The sequence below is a fragment of the Ambystoma mexicanum genome, chromosome 8, assembly GCF_040938575.1.
Source record: "Ambystoma mexicanum isolate Mex_15411 chromosome 8, UKY_AmexF1_1, whole genome shotgun sequence".
Lineage (NCBI taxonomy): Eukaryota > Metazoa > Chordata > Amphibia > Caudata > Ambystomatidae > Ambystoma > Ambystoma mexicanum.
This window is the reverse complement of record NC_090929.1, coordinates 1,234,344,843-1,234,360,042: the sequence shown is the minus strand read 5'-3', so window position 1 is coordinate 1,234,360,042 and position 15,200 is coordinate 1,234,344,843. Positions and strand designations below refer to the sequence as shown.

Genomic DNA, 15,200 nt, shown 5'->3' with positions numbered 1-15,200 from the left:
TAATGAGTCAAGTAAAAGGATGAGGCGAATTCAAGGAACAGTAGATTTATGAAGCACATACATTGACATCTCCTTATTAGGGCCTTAGAAGAGCTGGATAGTTAACAAGTCATTTTGAGGTGATATGGGAACAGCATTGCAAAAGCATTTTTTCCCCTGAAAGTTGCATGTAGGAAAAGCTGCGCCACTCTATTTCCCCTGGTGTTTTGAGCAATTGGCTGATGAATTTGGGTTATAACTTCAGAGTGATTTTATTTGAAGCGTAAAGTTATGTTCTCCTTTTTGTTCTCTTAACCTTGAATATTAATGTCTCTTGGTTTTCCAAGGTTCCCCCAAAGCCCTCGGATAGTGGGGCCTCGGTTGGCCATTTGCCTATTTGGGGTTTCCTGACTCCAGTAACTGACAATAAAGGTCATTTGCATAGGAGGCCAAACAAAAAGAAAAAAAAACATGAAAACATCAATTTAACAAAACATATTTCTAGAGAGAAAAAAAGCAATGGGTCAGAATGAATTAAAACGTATTACGCTATAGTTCGTATAATTATAAATCATTCTCCATCCAACATGAAAAATGTTTAAGTCTATAAAAGGCCAATTATTATGACTATGCATGCCCCTTTATAATGTACCCCCCTCTTGATATTTTAGAAAAAAAAATTACTAAATTGTGGATTCCCAGTCCCTATATTATATAAGCAAAACAGAAAGAGCACAGACTGACAGCATGGAGATGCACAAATTAAAAAGCTGTGACAAATCCAGGGAATTAGTCATCTCTCCCCAAGGGAGAGCCACCTCCTTTGGGACTAGGGAGGAGAGCCTGCTAAGCTAAACACCTCCTAGGGGACAGGGCACGTGACCCCACTGTGGGGTGATCTCCCCCTCCCCCAGTGGACAAGCAATCCCTAGATAGATGTGTTATCCTCCCTTCAACACAATGTTTGTTGGATGTATGGGAATTGGCATATTTAATGACTTACCACTTCAAGTATAAATGGCTTCTGAGCCTATTCATGCACTGTCATCATGGTACAGAGAACAGGACAACACAACACCACCTTGCTTGCTAGAGAGAGGCACCCACCTGCAATGGTGGAAGCGAAGAAGCCTACAGAGCCACACGGGAGAACTCTCCTCCTGGGAGGCGTGGCCTGGGGAGACGAGCCTGCACCGGGTGTAGTGCTTTGAACCAGCGTGGAACGCCTGGCAAAGAGGCTACTGCATGGAACCGAAAGACCCAAGACCAGAGGTCGAACGGAGGTAGCTGGAGCCACAGAACGGCGCAGAGCGGTCACCAATACCCTGACATGAGCTGGCGGGTAGGCACCTGAGGCGAAGGAAGTCGACCAAATGACACTGCGCCACCTTCAAAAAACACCCGACCTAAGGAGCGAGGTTTGAAAAGAAGAGTTACGTGGACGCTCAGGGAAGCTGGGCAGCAAGGTCAAGACTGACCCCAAAACGGGATGAGCAACAAATGACCCCTGAGTGGTGTGAGAGCTAAATGACCATGGGCGGGGTGGAAGCCAAATGACCGCAAAATGTGGTCAGAAGTAACCAACCTTTGGTCCCGATTGAACCTCAGGCTTGCCACGCCAACATAAAACAGTATCTTTTTCACCTCAAGAGTTAATAGTACTTCAGCACCATAAAACTGACAGTACCCTCGATCGGGAATATATTTAGTTAATAGCACATAATTACCTTTCACTGTGCCGCCAGATAAACTTTCCTGGAACTGCAGCACAATGTTAACAACCTTGCCTCCATGATCACAGGCATTTTAAAAAATGGCTGTGCGCCAAGATAAACAGTAGATCAGCAGCGTTCAATTAAGGCGACCCGAAAAGTAACTTCCTCCTTGTTCAGAAGTGAATCAATGATCCGCTGTAAAGGACTAGATATGCTCCATCACGACAAGGGAATACTTCCATTGCTACACAGGCACTGAATTATATCATAATGCCACTGGTCCTAACGTTCAGTCAGCAGTAACGGCCATCCTTACAAGGCGGCCTTATGGTATAGGACTCTCTGGCCCCAAAATTACTTCTCCTGGCCACCGCCATAATTTTACTTGATGCGGCTCAGATTGCAGATGGGACTACGAGTCACAGAATGCTGAGCGCTCTTCTTCAATCAGAGTTCTCCTCTGCACAGCGGCAAAGCAACGATTAAAGAAATGTGCGCACCGCTTCCATTCCTGCTGAGCACAGACTTCATTTGCCCAAATGTAGGAACCTTTTCCAGAGGTCCAAACTGCAAATTTCTCCAAATTCTCTCCAGTATGACATCAGTAGGCCTGTGTCCACCAATCCTCCATGGCATTGGGACATAATTGCTCACCACCTTCCTATGTCCATTTAAATCGCATTGCTGGACCATATTTCCCGCCTCTTATGGGATTTCAATTTTCCTGTGGATGTCGCCACTTCAATATCTCCATGGTCTGCATTTTTCATGGACAATCTGCAGCGTTACTCTCCTGGATCTATTTTCCGCCATCCTTGTCACCAATTGAATTATCCTCCCGGGTCTTATGTAAATAATCACGAAGCAGGAACCACTCCTGACCAGGTAACGTAGAAAAGGAATGCGCATTTATTAGGTCTTAGTTAAAGGTAAGGTTAGATATCGGAGAGAGGTAACTGAGCATCGTACTGGTTCCTGTATCTTTCCAATGGTGACCAACCATCACTCCAAAAACTCAAACAAACATTCCACATGCATCATACAATGCTCACATTCCATGCAGCCTCACAGCTGACATAATACAAACATACTGATATAGAATACTACAGTTACCATATTTGCATGAACCACAGAACCAATGGACTATCCCATCTTGTTCCAGGGAGAATCAAAGGTCCAGTGAGACAGAAGATACAAAAGGGAAAAATCATTCAGAGGGCTAGAGACGCATGGAGGGATAGAGACACAAACCTGTGTAGAAACACTGAGTAGTGAATGGCTGACTTCCAGGAGAAGAATGAAGGCAGCGCCACAGGCTGAGATCGGAGAGGTCCCACAAATGGGGTGAGAAATTCAATAAGGCTAGCAGGACTGAGAAGCCAAAGAGCCCAAGTCAGGCTAATATCTGAGAAGCCACACAAAGGGGTGAGAAAGACGAAAAGCAAGAAGGGCCAAGGAGCCAAAAAGCCCAAATCGGGTTGTGATCCGAGAAACCCCACAAAGGGGTTAGAAAGCTAAGAAACCCAGAAGGTCTGAGAAGTTTAATGGTCCAATAAGGGCTGAGATCCAAGAAACCCCACAAAGGGGTTAGAAAGCCGATACCTGCAGAGGTGCTGAGAAGCCACACAGCCCATGCACTGAACTCAGATACCCCAAAAAAGGCTGAAAGACATTTTACTTCACAAAAACCCAACAAACTCGATCAGATAAGAGGGTGTTATCCCCGGCAGAGAAAACACACAGACTTTTGACAATCTTGGAACGGCAATCGTCAGAGAAAGGAATGACATTTGGGGTGGTAACCCAGACTAAGCACCACCTGGGAAAAGAAAAAACCCTCAGACGTGAAACTGTATAACCAGGCATGTGGCATGATGGGCGTTGAGATGGATTTCTAAACTCTGGCTAGTTAGTGAACCGGGGAACTCTTGAGTGGTTAGTGTGATGAAAACTATAAATCCCTCACCAAATCCCTGCTTAGAGTCTCCTCCCAGGTTGCCAGGGAAAGGCAGACACTTCTTGATCCGGACCTTGGGGGTCGGGGGTGCGCTGCGGGAGGATCACCTATGAGGAGAAAAAATCTCAGGGAGCTGAGAGTAATCAGTGGGGTGAGAGACCGTATTTACCTTCCTCCAAGGAATAGATATTACAACTACCAAAATACATAATGGCTTATTGCCACAATAATCTAACCATTCCACCTGTTGAACACATGAATAAAACCCATTCGCAAGCCCATTAGTGCTAGATGCTTCCCTAACTCAAAAGGAGGTAATGGAAATCAGACTGAATAATAATCACCAAAAGCCTAGAAAACCTTATTCCTCTTTTCAAACAAGACTGGTAAATGATTTGTATGATATTCCTTCAATTAATTTTGTAGAGAACAGAAAGCACGTCAGTAAAACAAAGGGTTAGAAAAACGAACTTTGTTGACAGGGACTTCAAGTCCCATAATTCCCTCAGTACGGAGACGAGGAAGAGGGATGCAGAGGAACACTACAGTGGGAGCGGTAAACAAAGGAGTGTAGATGACCTACACCTGAAGGGGACTGAGTTCTGCAACTGTAAATACGCTGTAATGCAAGGTAGAAAAGATACATAGAAGCTTGCTCAAAAGAGGTATAGATACACAATCACGAGGGCAAAAGCTTATGTGAGGTAGCGTGAGCAAGTCTCTATAGGCCAAAGAGGGTAATGGCACCCTGTTTAATAAAATCAAATAGTCTTAAATAAGAGGCTGAAATGGACAAAATCGTGGTCTCCCAACATGTGACTCAGAAGTCGAAAACAAGGGTTATTCATTAAAAACCCAGATGGAGATAGTGGTCTGCTCATACCCACTTAATGTTCCTGAACAGTGAGCAGACTACAAGGTCAACTACAAACAGAAGGCCTTGGATAAGGATCAGGTCGATGACATACAATGGACTAATTGGGAAAACAATAAATGAATTGACGCATCTCGAGCATCTAGGTTTAATTTCTACTCGCGTACTACTAAACAAGCCGAAGGTCCAAGATTGGATGGGGTTGCCAACCAATCAAAGCCTGCCACGCACTTTCACATACAATGTTACAAACCCGCTGCCATATTCTCTGCTATACTCCTTATACTACGTATGTAGGAGTAGCTGGGGCGTGTCCTACAGACAAGGGACAGCCAATGAGATATTAAAACTTATATGATTCTATGAGTAGACATGTTCCCCTAATCCAATCCCTCCCAGTAGTAGGTTTTGCAAAATGCCACGTAGGATGATGTCATAAAGGATGTATGAATAAATATATAAACCTTGTATAAACAAGAGGAGGTGTGATTATGCATGCATCTATTTCAATAGCTCTACAACTCCCTGCTTTCTTTCATTTAGATTAAAACAGTATTTTACCATCTACCTTGGGTCTGTATGGATATTTGGTCCAAGATATTTAATGGTAATTCCATCTAGTGCATAAAGGACGCTTGAAAGTGCTAGAGCACATTTATAGCAGAGGATGTTTGTTTCAACTACCTGATCTAGGCCCAGATCCAGACCCCAGATGATTGCCTGCTCCTACCATTAGTTAGACGATCGCAGAGTTTCGTGCGGAGAGCGGTGCGCAAAAGAACACGTGTTAAAGATTTGGTTGGCAGGTCCCCCTTTGAAGAAATTACTGTCCGGTCCCCATAGGTACCCCGCGGACTTAAGGAGAACGGGTCACTTGTGGGAGAGTCGTTACCGAGGGACTATGGTAAAAGAGAAAGCAGGAGAGATTGTGTTGCAGTATATATATATATATATTTTTTTTTTTTTTTAGAAAGAGTAACTGGATTTTGGGGGATTTTAGAGAAGAGAAAGGGATACCTCAATTTCACGGGCCCACGAGGGACGGAAAGAATAATGCCCTAACTCATAGGAGTGTTAAGGGTTCCTGAGGCACAGAGCCAATAGGCCGTCTACTAAACTCTGAGAAGTAGTGAATAAAAAGAGAAAAGATACATTTACTAAGAATGGTGAAGGAAGACGTACTTAGGGTAATACATTGAACAGTGCGCGCATGTCTAGGGATGTAATATGTTTCTATAAAGCTTGTTTAAACTGATACGAAATGACAGCAAAAAAAATAAAACTATTTTTCGTACATTTTGTAAACAATCAGAAAATTAAAATTAGATGAAATTAATATACAAATAGAGAACCTTAAGATACTAAAAAACGAAAACAGATATAAAAATAATGAATAGAAAGTGTAAGTGAAGGAGCGAGAAGAACAGTGGTACGAAGTTTAAAAAATATATTAATTTACAGATTTATTTTTTGCATTTATTTCAGCGCACAAAGCCCTGAGGCATCTAGTTTTACAAAGGTAGCGGGCACCCCTCTCTCGAAAGAACAGACTTGATAACCTGTTCAGTGGTTATTAACCACTTGAGAGTTCGCAGCCACTGCTTTTACTCACTGTGCCTTTCACAGATGGGAAATATCCATTTGCATATCAGTCTTTGTCCTGCCCAGGAGCAGTCCAGCACCGAAATGCAATGGCCTGAGGCATCTAGGCGCTAGTTACAGAAAGTACAACGTACATTGATGAAGTGTAAGAATATGCATATGGTTACAGGTGTAAAATGGTGTGTGTACACAGACTGGTAAAGCCTCACCTCAAGTTACAGGGCGGTGCATCAGGCTGTAAATGAGTCAAATAGGTGTTGGCAAAGCCACAACTCATGTTACAGGGGGCTACATTAGGCAGCATACAAGTCAAATAGGTACGATTATACAGACTGGCAAAGTACACCTCATGTAGTGAGGGACTCCATCATACAGGCTGCCACACAGTAAGGGCTCCGCTGGTAAGTGAGTAATAAGCAGTGATCACGGAGGGAAGGTCTTGCCCACACGAAGGGCACTCAAATGCACTCTACAGGACAAAAACAAAAATGGTTGCACAGGTGTGAAAGCACCTAGATTAGATTTTTTAAACAAGGCACTCCAAAGCACAAAAACGAAGATGGCTGCACAGGTGTGAAAGCACCTCGTATACTTAATAAACCTAGGAAGAATAATAATAGAATGGGTAAAGTATTGGCAGTCTAAATTGACTTGCCAACATGGAGGACACACCTCTTTTACACCCATGGATAACATATGACGAACATTGCTGAGATATACAGTTCAAATTAGGAAATATCATTCAGAGTGGGTTAAGGGCAGGATTAATAAAATACTTATGTCATGGCCCCCCAGAGGGTTCATAATCAAAACTGATATTGAGTTACATTACGGCATACTTGCATGCCACTCAAAGGAAAGAAGTTAGAGAAAAGGTTGACAGTTTTAGAACTCTGAAACATGTATCAGAGTGAGAAATAAGATACAGCTGAGTGGGAGTGGATGCTAAATCAGTATAAAGGAGAAGATGCAACTCCTTTGGCTCCTCTTTCCCCGCCTGAAAAGCAAGATGTAAATACTGAAGCGAAGGAATTTGATCTCTTGAAAGAATTAAAGGCAGCAGCAGGGTATGTTAACCCAACATATGAGCCCCCTGACTATAGCAGTGATGATACCAAGGAAGAGAGTGGGAATCGAGAATGCAAATACATATTAACACGCAATGAAGATAAACAGCGTGATGAGAGAAAAGATAGGGGGGGACAGAGAAATGGAGGAAAAGGCAGAGGGACAGAAGGGAACAAAAGGATACAGCTAAGGGCATGACAATAGCACAGAACGAATGGATGGGAGAAAGGACAAGGAACAAGTTACTTACCTGTAACTGTTGTTCTCCAGCATGGGTCTGGCATGGATTCACATGCTCATGAATATTCCCCGTCGTCAGGCTGGGAATCCTCGGTAAAGAAAAAACCAGTATCAGTTTCGTTTCTGATCTGTCTTTCGTAGTAATAACCAATCACTGGTCTCTGCGTCATACTGACCACAGCCAATGACTGCCCTCTACCTAAGCACCGCCTCTGGCAGCCATCTTCAGATTTGGAAGCACGTGAAGTGGCAGTATGACCAAGTGAAGAGCCGCAGAGGGGTAGGCGGGAGGGTTCGCATGTGAATCCATGCCAGACCCATGCTGGAGAACAACAGTTACAGGTAAGTAACTTGTTCCTTCTCCAGCATGGGGTCTGGCATGGATTCACATGCTCATGAATAAAGAATACATAGCAGTACACACATGCACAACCACGGGAGGTGGCAAAGGCTCAACATTAAGCATCACATCAACTCAACATTAAGCATCTTACCTCCTCACCAGGCTCACCTCAGGCGAACAGGTTGCGCAGCACTGCTTGGCCGACCCTGGACTCCTCCCTGGAATCCCGGTCGACGCAGTAGAATTTCGTGAAGGTGTGCGTCGACCTCCACGTAGCATATGCATATGTCCAGCAGGGGCACACCAGATAGGAACGCCGTGGTAGCTGCGATCGCTCTGGTGGAATGGGCTCTCGGACGGCCAGGCAGCGGTCGGTTTGCCAACCGGTGACAGCACATGATACAGCCGGAGAGCCATCTGGAGATGGAAGCCTTCGAGAGAGCCTTCCCCTGATTGACAGGTCCAAAGTTCACAAAGAGTTGTGACGTCTTCCGAAAACCCTTCGTGCGGTCCACGTAGAACTTCAGCGCTCTAGCTACATCCAGCGAGTGCAAAGTCCTCTCAGCCGGCGACGAAGGCGACGGGAAGAACACAGGTAACACCAAGGGTTCGTTGAGATGGAAGTCCGACGGTACCTTGGGCATGAAGGAGGGGTGCGTCCTGAGCACTACCCTCGTGTCGTGGAAAGTCAAGTACGGGGCCTTGCAGGAAAGGGCCTGGATCTCTCCCACTCGTCGTGCGGAGGTGATGGCCACAAGAAAAGCTGTTTTCCACGATAGAAACTTCAACTTCAACGGGGCCGAGTGCAGAGGCTCGAACGGAGGTCCCATGAGCTTGGTCAGCACCACGTTGAGCTCCCACGCCGGGGCCGGAGCCTTCACCGGCGGGAACGATCTGAACAGTCCCTTCATGAACTCTTTCACCAGACGATGAGACCACAAGGACGTCCGCCCCGTGGTTCTGGTGTATCGGGAGATCGCAGCAAGATGAATCTTGATGGACGCGTGTGCCAGACCAGCTTTGGCCAGCGTCAGCAGGTACGGCAGTACTTGGGGAGCCTTAATCCGTAGAGGGTTAATCTTCTGTGCGTGGCACCAGACAGAGAACCTCTTCCATTTGTGTCCGTAGCATTTAAGAGTCGAGGACGCCCTGGCCTTTGCAAGAACCTCTCTGCAATCGGCCGGTATGTCGTATCCTCCAAACTCTAGCGCTGCAGGAGCCAGGCCTGCAAGTTCAGCGACTTCGGGTCGTGGTGGAGGATGGCGCCTCCTTCCCTGGAGAGTAGATCCGCGTCCGCCGGCAGCTTGATTGGCGGGGACGCCGACAAGTCCAGAAGGTCCGGGAACCATATCTGCCTCGGCCACGCAGGTGCGACGAGGATCATCCTGCACCGTGACCTCTTGAGCTGGTTGACGAGCCGGATTAGCAGAGGCAAGGGAGGGAACGCGTAGAGGAACAGGCCCTCCCAGGGGAACGAGAAAGCATCGCCCATGCTCCTCGTCTGGGGAAACCTGCTGGCGAACCTCCGGCACTTGGTGTTCGTCGCCGTCGCGAACAGGTCGATCTGGGGTGTGCCCCACCGTCGGAAGAGGCGATCCACCAGATCCTGCCGTAGTTCCCACTCGTGGCACGAGCGCAGCTCCCTGCTGAGTGAGTCGGCGATGGTGTTTTTTATCCCTGCCAGATGAAACGGCACCAGAAGAATCCCTTGGGCGACGGCCCAATGCCACAGGTCCTGCGCCTCCTTGGACAGCGCTGGGGACCTGGTTCCGCCCTGTTTCCTGATGTAAAACATGGTGGTGGTGTTGTCGGTGAAGATCCTCACCACCTTGCCCTTGAGGGACGGAAGGAAGGACCTGAGGGCCCAAAACACTGCACGGAGCTCCAGGACGTTGATATGCAGGGACTTCTCCGTCGGGAGCCAGAGTCCCCTTGCGTGCAGATTTTCGGTGTGCGCTCCCCACCCTTCTAGGGAGGCATCCGTGGTCACAGTCACCTGGTGGGCTGGGGTCTGGAAGTCCATGCCCGCCGTCAGATGCGCGCGGGTGCCCCACCACCGTATCGCTCGTCGGAAACTCTCGTCGAGCTTGATCCTTTCCTCGAAGCTGCCCGTCGTCTGGATCCAGCGCGCATCCAGGAACTCTTGCAACGGGCGCATCCGGAGCCTGCACATGGGAATGAGGTAGATGCAGGAAGACATCATCCCGAGGAGGGACTTGATGGACCTCACCTTGGCCGCGTCGGCCACCAACATCCGTTGCACCTTGCCCAAGATGGTCCTGGTCCTCTCCTCCGACGGGGAGGCCAGAAGGGACACTGTGTCGAGCCTCGCTCCCAGAAACAGTGCGACTTGCGCGGGCACCAGGTGGGATTTGGCGTAGTTCACGGAGAATCCCAGGTCCGTGAGGAGTTGGACGGTCCTTGCCGTGTGGACCACGGCGAGCTCCCTCGTCTTGGCGCGGATGAGCCAGTCGTCCAGGTAGGGGTAGACGTGAATCCCCTCGCGGCGCAGCTGCGCCGCCACCGGTGCGAGGCACTTGGTGAAAACCCTGGGTGCCGACCGTAGTCCGAAGGGAAGGGCTTTGAACTGGTAATGACGCCCTTGGACCACGAATCTGAGGAATTTTCGGTGCCCCTTTAGGATGGGAATGTGGAAGTAGGCATCCTCCAAATCCAACGACGATAGGAAGTCTCCTTCCTCCAGCTGACCCAGGACGTGCTGGAGGGTGACCATCCGGAACTTCTGCGCCTTGATGAACTTGTTCAGGCGTCGCAGGTCCAGGATGGGGCGCCATCCTCCCGTCTTCTTCTTCACGAGGAAGTAACGCGAGTAGACTCCGGAGCCCCGAAGCCTCTTTGGGACGAGTTCGATGGCGTCCTTTCTGAGCATCGCCTTTACCTCCAGGAGAAGTTGAGGGACGTGAAGTTCTTTCCTGGCCACGGGGGGGACGCGCGGGCACCTTCTTTGAAACTCGAGCGCGTGGCCCCGGGCCGGGGCGTCCAGCACCCAACGGTCGGTGGAGATGGACTCCCACACGCTGACGAAGCCCGCCAGCCGGCCTCCCACCGGGGTGCTTCGGTGGGGGCCCGACCCCACGGCCGGTTCAATCCTGCTTGGACGCGGCCTTGCCGCCTTGGCCTCCTTGGCGACGACGGCGGGGTCCGCCAGACTTGCCTCGTCCTCTGTAGGCCTCTTGCGACGACGAGCGGGCCGCTTGACGGTAGGAAGCGAAACCGCCGCCGGAACCTTTGGAGGCGCCCTTGCCTCCGCCGCTCCGAAAGGGCGTCCGCCGTTGCTGCAGTACTCCAAGGGCCCGGGCCGTCTCAGTATCCGCCTTGATGGCCTGAAGGGAATCGTCCACTGTCTTCCCAAACAGGTTGTTCCCGTCGAAGGGCATGTCCAGGACCCTGGTCTGGACGTCCTGCCGAAAGTCCGTAGCCTTGAGCCATCCGCGACGTCGAAGGCAAACGCCGTTGCCCATCTGGCGGAACCCAGTGTCGGCGATGTCCGTCGCCACGGTGATGGCGTGGTCCGAGGCCACCTCACCTTCCTGCAGGATCTCAAGGGCCTCCGCCCTCTTGTCGTCCGGCAGAAAATCCAGCAGGGGAGCTATCTTGTACCAGAGTTCCCTGTCATAGCGGGCCACGATAGCCAAGGCGTTGGCCGCTTTAATCGTCGTCCCATGGCATCCAATTTCTTTCCCTCGCCGTCCGGCGGGGAAGTCGACGTGGAGGCCGCACCCCCGCCCGCTTTCTTCCTGGCTGCCGCGGAGACGACGGAGTCCGGGGTAGGCTGCGCCCGGAGGCATAGGGGGGCCGAGTCCGGGACCCGGTACTTTTTCTCGTACCGGTCTCTTTTCGCTGGCGTCGTGGAAGGGTTCTTGAGGAGGGAAAGGCCCTCATCCCAAATGTCGTCCAACAGAGGCACTGCGAGGACCGTCTTCCTCTTGGCCTCGCGCCGTTGGTAAAGGAAGCCTTCCTTTTTCTTCTCCTCAGGGCAGAGTTGGAAAAGCTCGGATGCCCTGGCGATCATTGAGTGGAACGATCCAATCTCGTCGGGTGGAGAAGCCCTGGTGGGAGGCGACGACGGAAAATCCTCATCGTATGCCTCGTCGTCTGTACCCGTCGCTGCCGTGTCAGTCCCCGTATCATCCCCTCGGGTGGACGGGGAGGAGGGCTGGACGGGGCGCGACTGTTGAAAAGGAGGCGGTGGATGGATCCTTCTTTTCTTGGTAGGGGGAACACCAGAAGGTCCCGGTTCTGGATCCCCCGACGGGAGAGGTTCCTCCGTCGGTAACGGAAGTCTCGTCCTTATCTCGGAGCATAAGGACTGTATAGCCAACAAAATGGCCGCTGAGTTGTCTTGCGGCGCTGGCAGAGGGGAATCCGACGGGCGAGCAGGGGCCCCGTCGGTATCCTCGACGATGTCGTCGTCGTCACCTGCGTCGGGGCCCATTCCGACGGGCTGGTCTTGTTCCACGCCTAGGCCGTGGCTTAAGACCTCGATCAGTTCCTCTTCTGAGGTTGAGGCCGAATCTACGACGACGCCCTGCCCCCCCTTCTTCCCCACGGAGGGTTTCACGGGGGTCCTATCGATGGGCACGAAAGAAGACTCCCTCCGAGGAGGCAGGGAGATTCTGGGCCCCGAGGCCGCCACCACTGGTGCAGCCTCCACAGGCTGGGCCAGGGCCGCCGCGACCGTTTCGATAGAGGGCTTGGTCGAATGGATCAAGGCCTTCACCACCTTAGGTGCGCTCACCGCCTTATCCTTGAGGAAGGGGGCACTGCCACGTTCCTCCTCTGCCTTAGAGCTCGACCGGGGTCTCTCCAGGAGCTTCGCCGGGTGCTCGGCCTTCCTCTTACCCGACCCAGAGCGTTGGCTCGTGGTTGATGGTGCCGGGGAGGGTGCGCCCTGCCTGGCGCCCGTAGAGCCCGACCGTTCGGCGCTCCCGGTGCCAGCGGACTCGCGGTGCTTGGCCTTATGTTGGGCCCCCGTCGCCGGGGCGCCCTCAAAGGTCTTAGAAGACCGCTCAGATTTCTTCTTCTTCTCGCCAGACGGGCTCTTACCCTCCAGCCAGCTGGCGAGACGTTGATGGCGGTCCTTCATGGTCCGTTCCGACATGTTGCCGCAAAACGCACAGTCCTTCTCCACGTGCGTCTTGTCCCCATGAAGGCAGTAAAGGCAGAAAGAGTGTTCGTCCTCCTTGAAGACGTTCTGCAGCTGGCATCCAGGGCAGGCCCTGAACAGCTTTCCGGGCGTCGAGCTTCCCTTCTCCTGGGCCATCTCCGAGACCGGGCCTGAGAAGCTTCTGGAGTCCTCCGAAGCGTAGCTCGACGAAATCTTCACCCTTGAGGGGCACAGATGAATCCGACACGGGTACCCGTTGATCGGATGTAGGATCGGTGGAGCTTGAGGCTCTTTTGACCGAAAGAATCGAAGTTTTTTGTGAAAAAGCGCGAAAAAAAGCACTAACGCTCGAGAGCAATAGCACGAGGATCCCAACACATGAACGTGCGGTAAAAATCTGAAGATGGCTGCCAGAGGCGGTGCTTAGGTAGAGGGCAGTCATTGGCTGTGGTCAGTATGACGCAGAGACCAGTGATTGGTTATTACTACGAAAGACAGATCAGAAACGAAACTGATACTGGTTTTTTCTTTACCGAGGATTCCCAGCCTGACGACGGGGAATATTCATGAGCATGTGAATCCATGCCAGACCCCATGCTGGAGAAATATTGCTTAAACTAGACAACAAAGGTATTGGATGGGATTCGAGAAAGGAAAAGCGAGAGAAGAAAGAAAGAAGGAGAGATTATATGAAGAAGAAAGTAAGTGAAGGGAGGAACGGAAAAAATGTGAGATGAGAAAAGGGAAGGAGAGATTAGAAGAGAAACAAAAGGATGCAGAAGCCCAAAGATTGAAAGTATGTAGGTTGCAAAGAAGGCGGGGGGAAGATTAGTTAAAGGAAATGAGGAGAAGATGGGAAGAAATAAATCAAAGTAGGGGATTAAAAGAGGAGATTGAATATTTATGCACAGAATCATAGTGCCCATAGAAGCACAAGAACGACTGTAGAAGAAAGATAGTCACAATAGCTCAGAAGGGAACTGCAAGGAATTCAGCCATCAGTGTCAACCAACCTGTCCACTAGTGATCTAAATGTGGCATGGGAATGGGTGTACGGTTGAGCCTGTTGTAATTTTACATTAGGGGATGTATCCAGCCACTAGTGTCATGCAGCTCCTGTGCCAAAGCCAGGTGGTCGTCCTGGTCATCGAAATAGTCGACGCCACCAGCCCCTGCATGCATAGGGTCGACATCACCTTGATCGTCCCCACCTCAGTGCCAAAGATTGACGCCATGAAGTCAAAGAAATTGGACCCGGAGAGTGGAACGAAGGAACGATCGCTGATGGTCGGCGTCAGGGGCTTATCCTTCGATGTCGACGGGGTGGCTGTCGGCGTCAAAGGGGCATCGGAAGTGCCCGAACCCTGAGGCTCACAGGGAGGCCTCCGGCTTCAAGGGTTTTGGTACCTTTTTGGCACAGGGCCCGAAGGCTCTCCTGATGCTGATGGCGTTGGTAAAAGTGTTTGCATGGGGCCGGTAGCACAGAGCGCCGCTTCAGCCACCGGGGCCTGCTGCTTGGGGGGGCGGACCCTCACCTACAGCTGCGTGTTTTTTCCAGCATCTGCGATTTAAATTCTTCCCACTCTTGTCAATTGTTCAGCCGGGCCAATGACTTACCTCACTTCAAAGAGTCGGAATCGCATCTGTGCCGGTGGCGCCTTTTCTTCTTAAGAGAAGATGACGAGGAAGAGTGGCGCCACGAGTGGGACTGCTTCTTCGGCTTGCGCCAATGTCTTTCTTTTTGATGGGTAGGGCCCTCTGTCTCAGCCTCATAGGTCCAAATGGTCGCTAGTGATTTCGACGGTGGTCGCCCATCGCAAGCTTGGCTGCCCGCTCATGCATGGACTTAGGATTCATTTACCACACAACGCGCACCCTTCGGTGTCATGACCCGTGCCGAGGCACCACACACAGATGTGTGGGTCGGTCACCGACATCTTAAGAGTCCCAGTCAGTGCAGCGTTTAAATCCTGAAATCCAAGGCGCAGACATCTCACGGTTGTGAAAAAAATACAAAATCTGATGAAAATTCGGTTGAAAAGGGTCGAGGACCCGATAACCGTTCCTCAAAGAGCAGAGTGTAAAGCGCGTGGAAAAAAGGAACAGAGGTACGGGGCTTAGTGACATGGTATATATACAATGCCCAATGTCTCGCATCGAGCCGATGATCAGGCACCAAGCAAAACGGATCGATTGACTGCCAAGTTGAGGTCCACTACGCCCCTTTCGAAAAAAAAAATCTGAGCACCAGAGCTAGATGAGGATATCTATCAGATGAGGAATCTGCGGGAGAA

The 15,200-nt window shown here is 50.5% G+C and overlaps 1 protein-coding gene across 1 annotated transcript in view; it reads right to left on the bottom strand.

The window, feature by feature from the left end:
• The window catches only part of NOC3L (NOC3 like DNA replication regulator), a 775,720-nt gene that overhangs the window by 340,241 nt on the left and 420,279 nt on the right, over nucleotides 1–15,200 (bottom strand). The window lies entirely within an intron of this gene.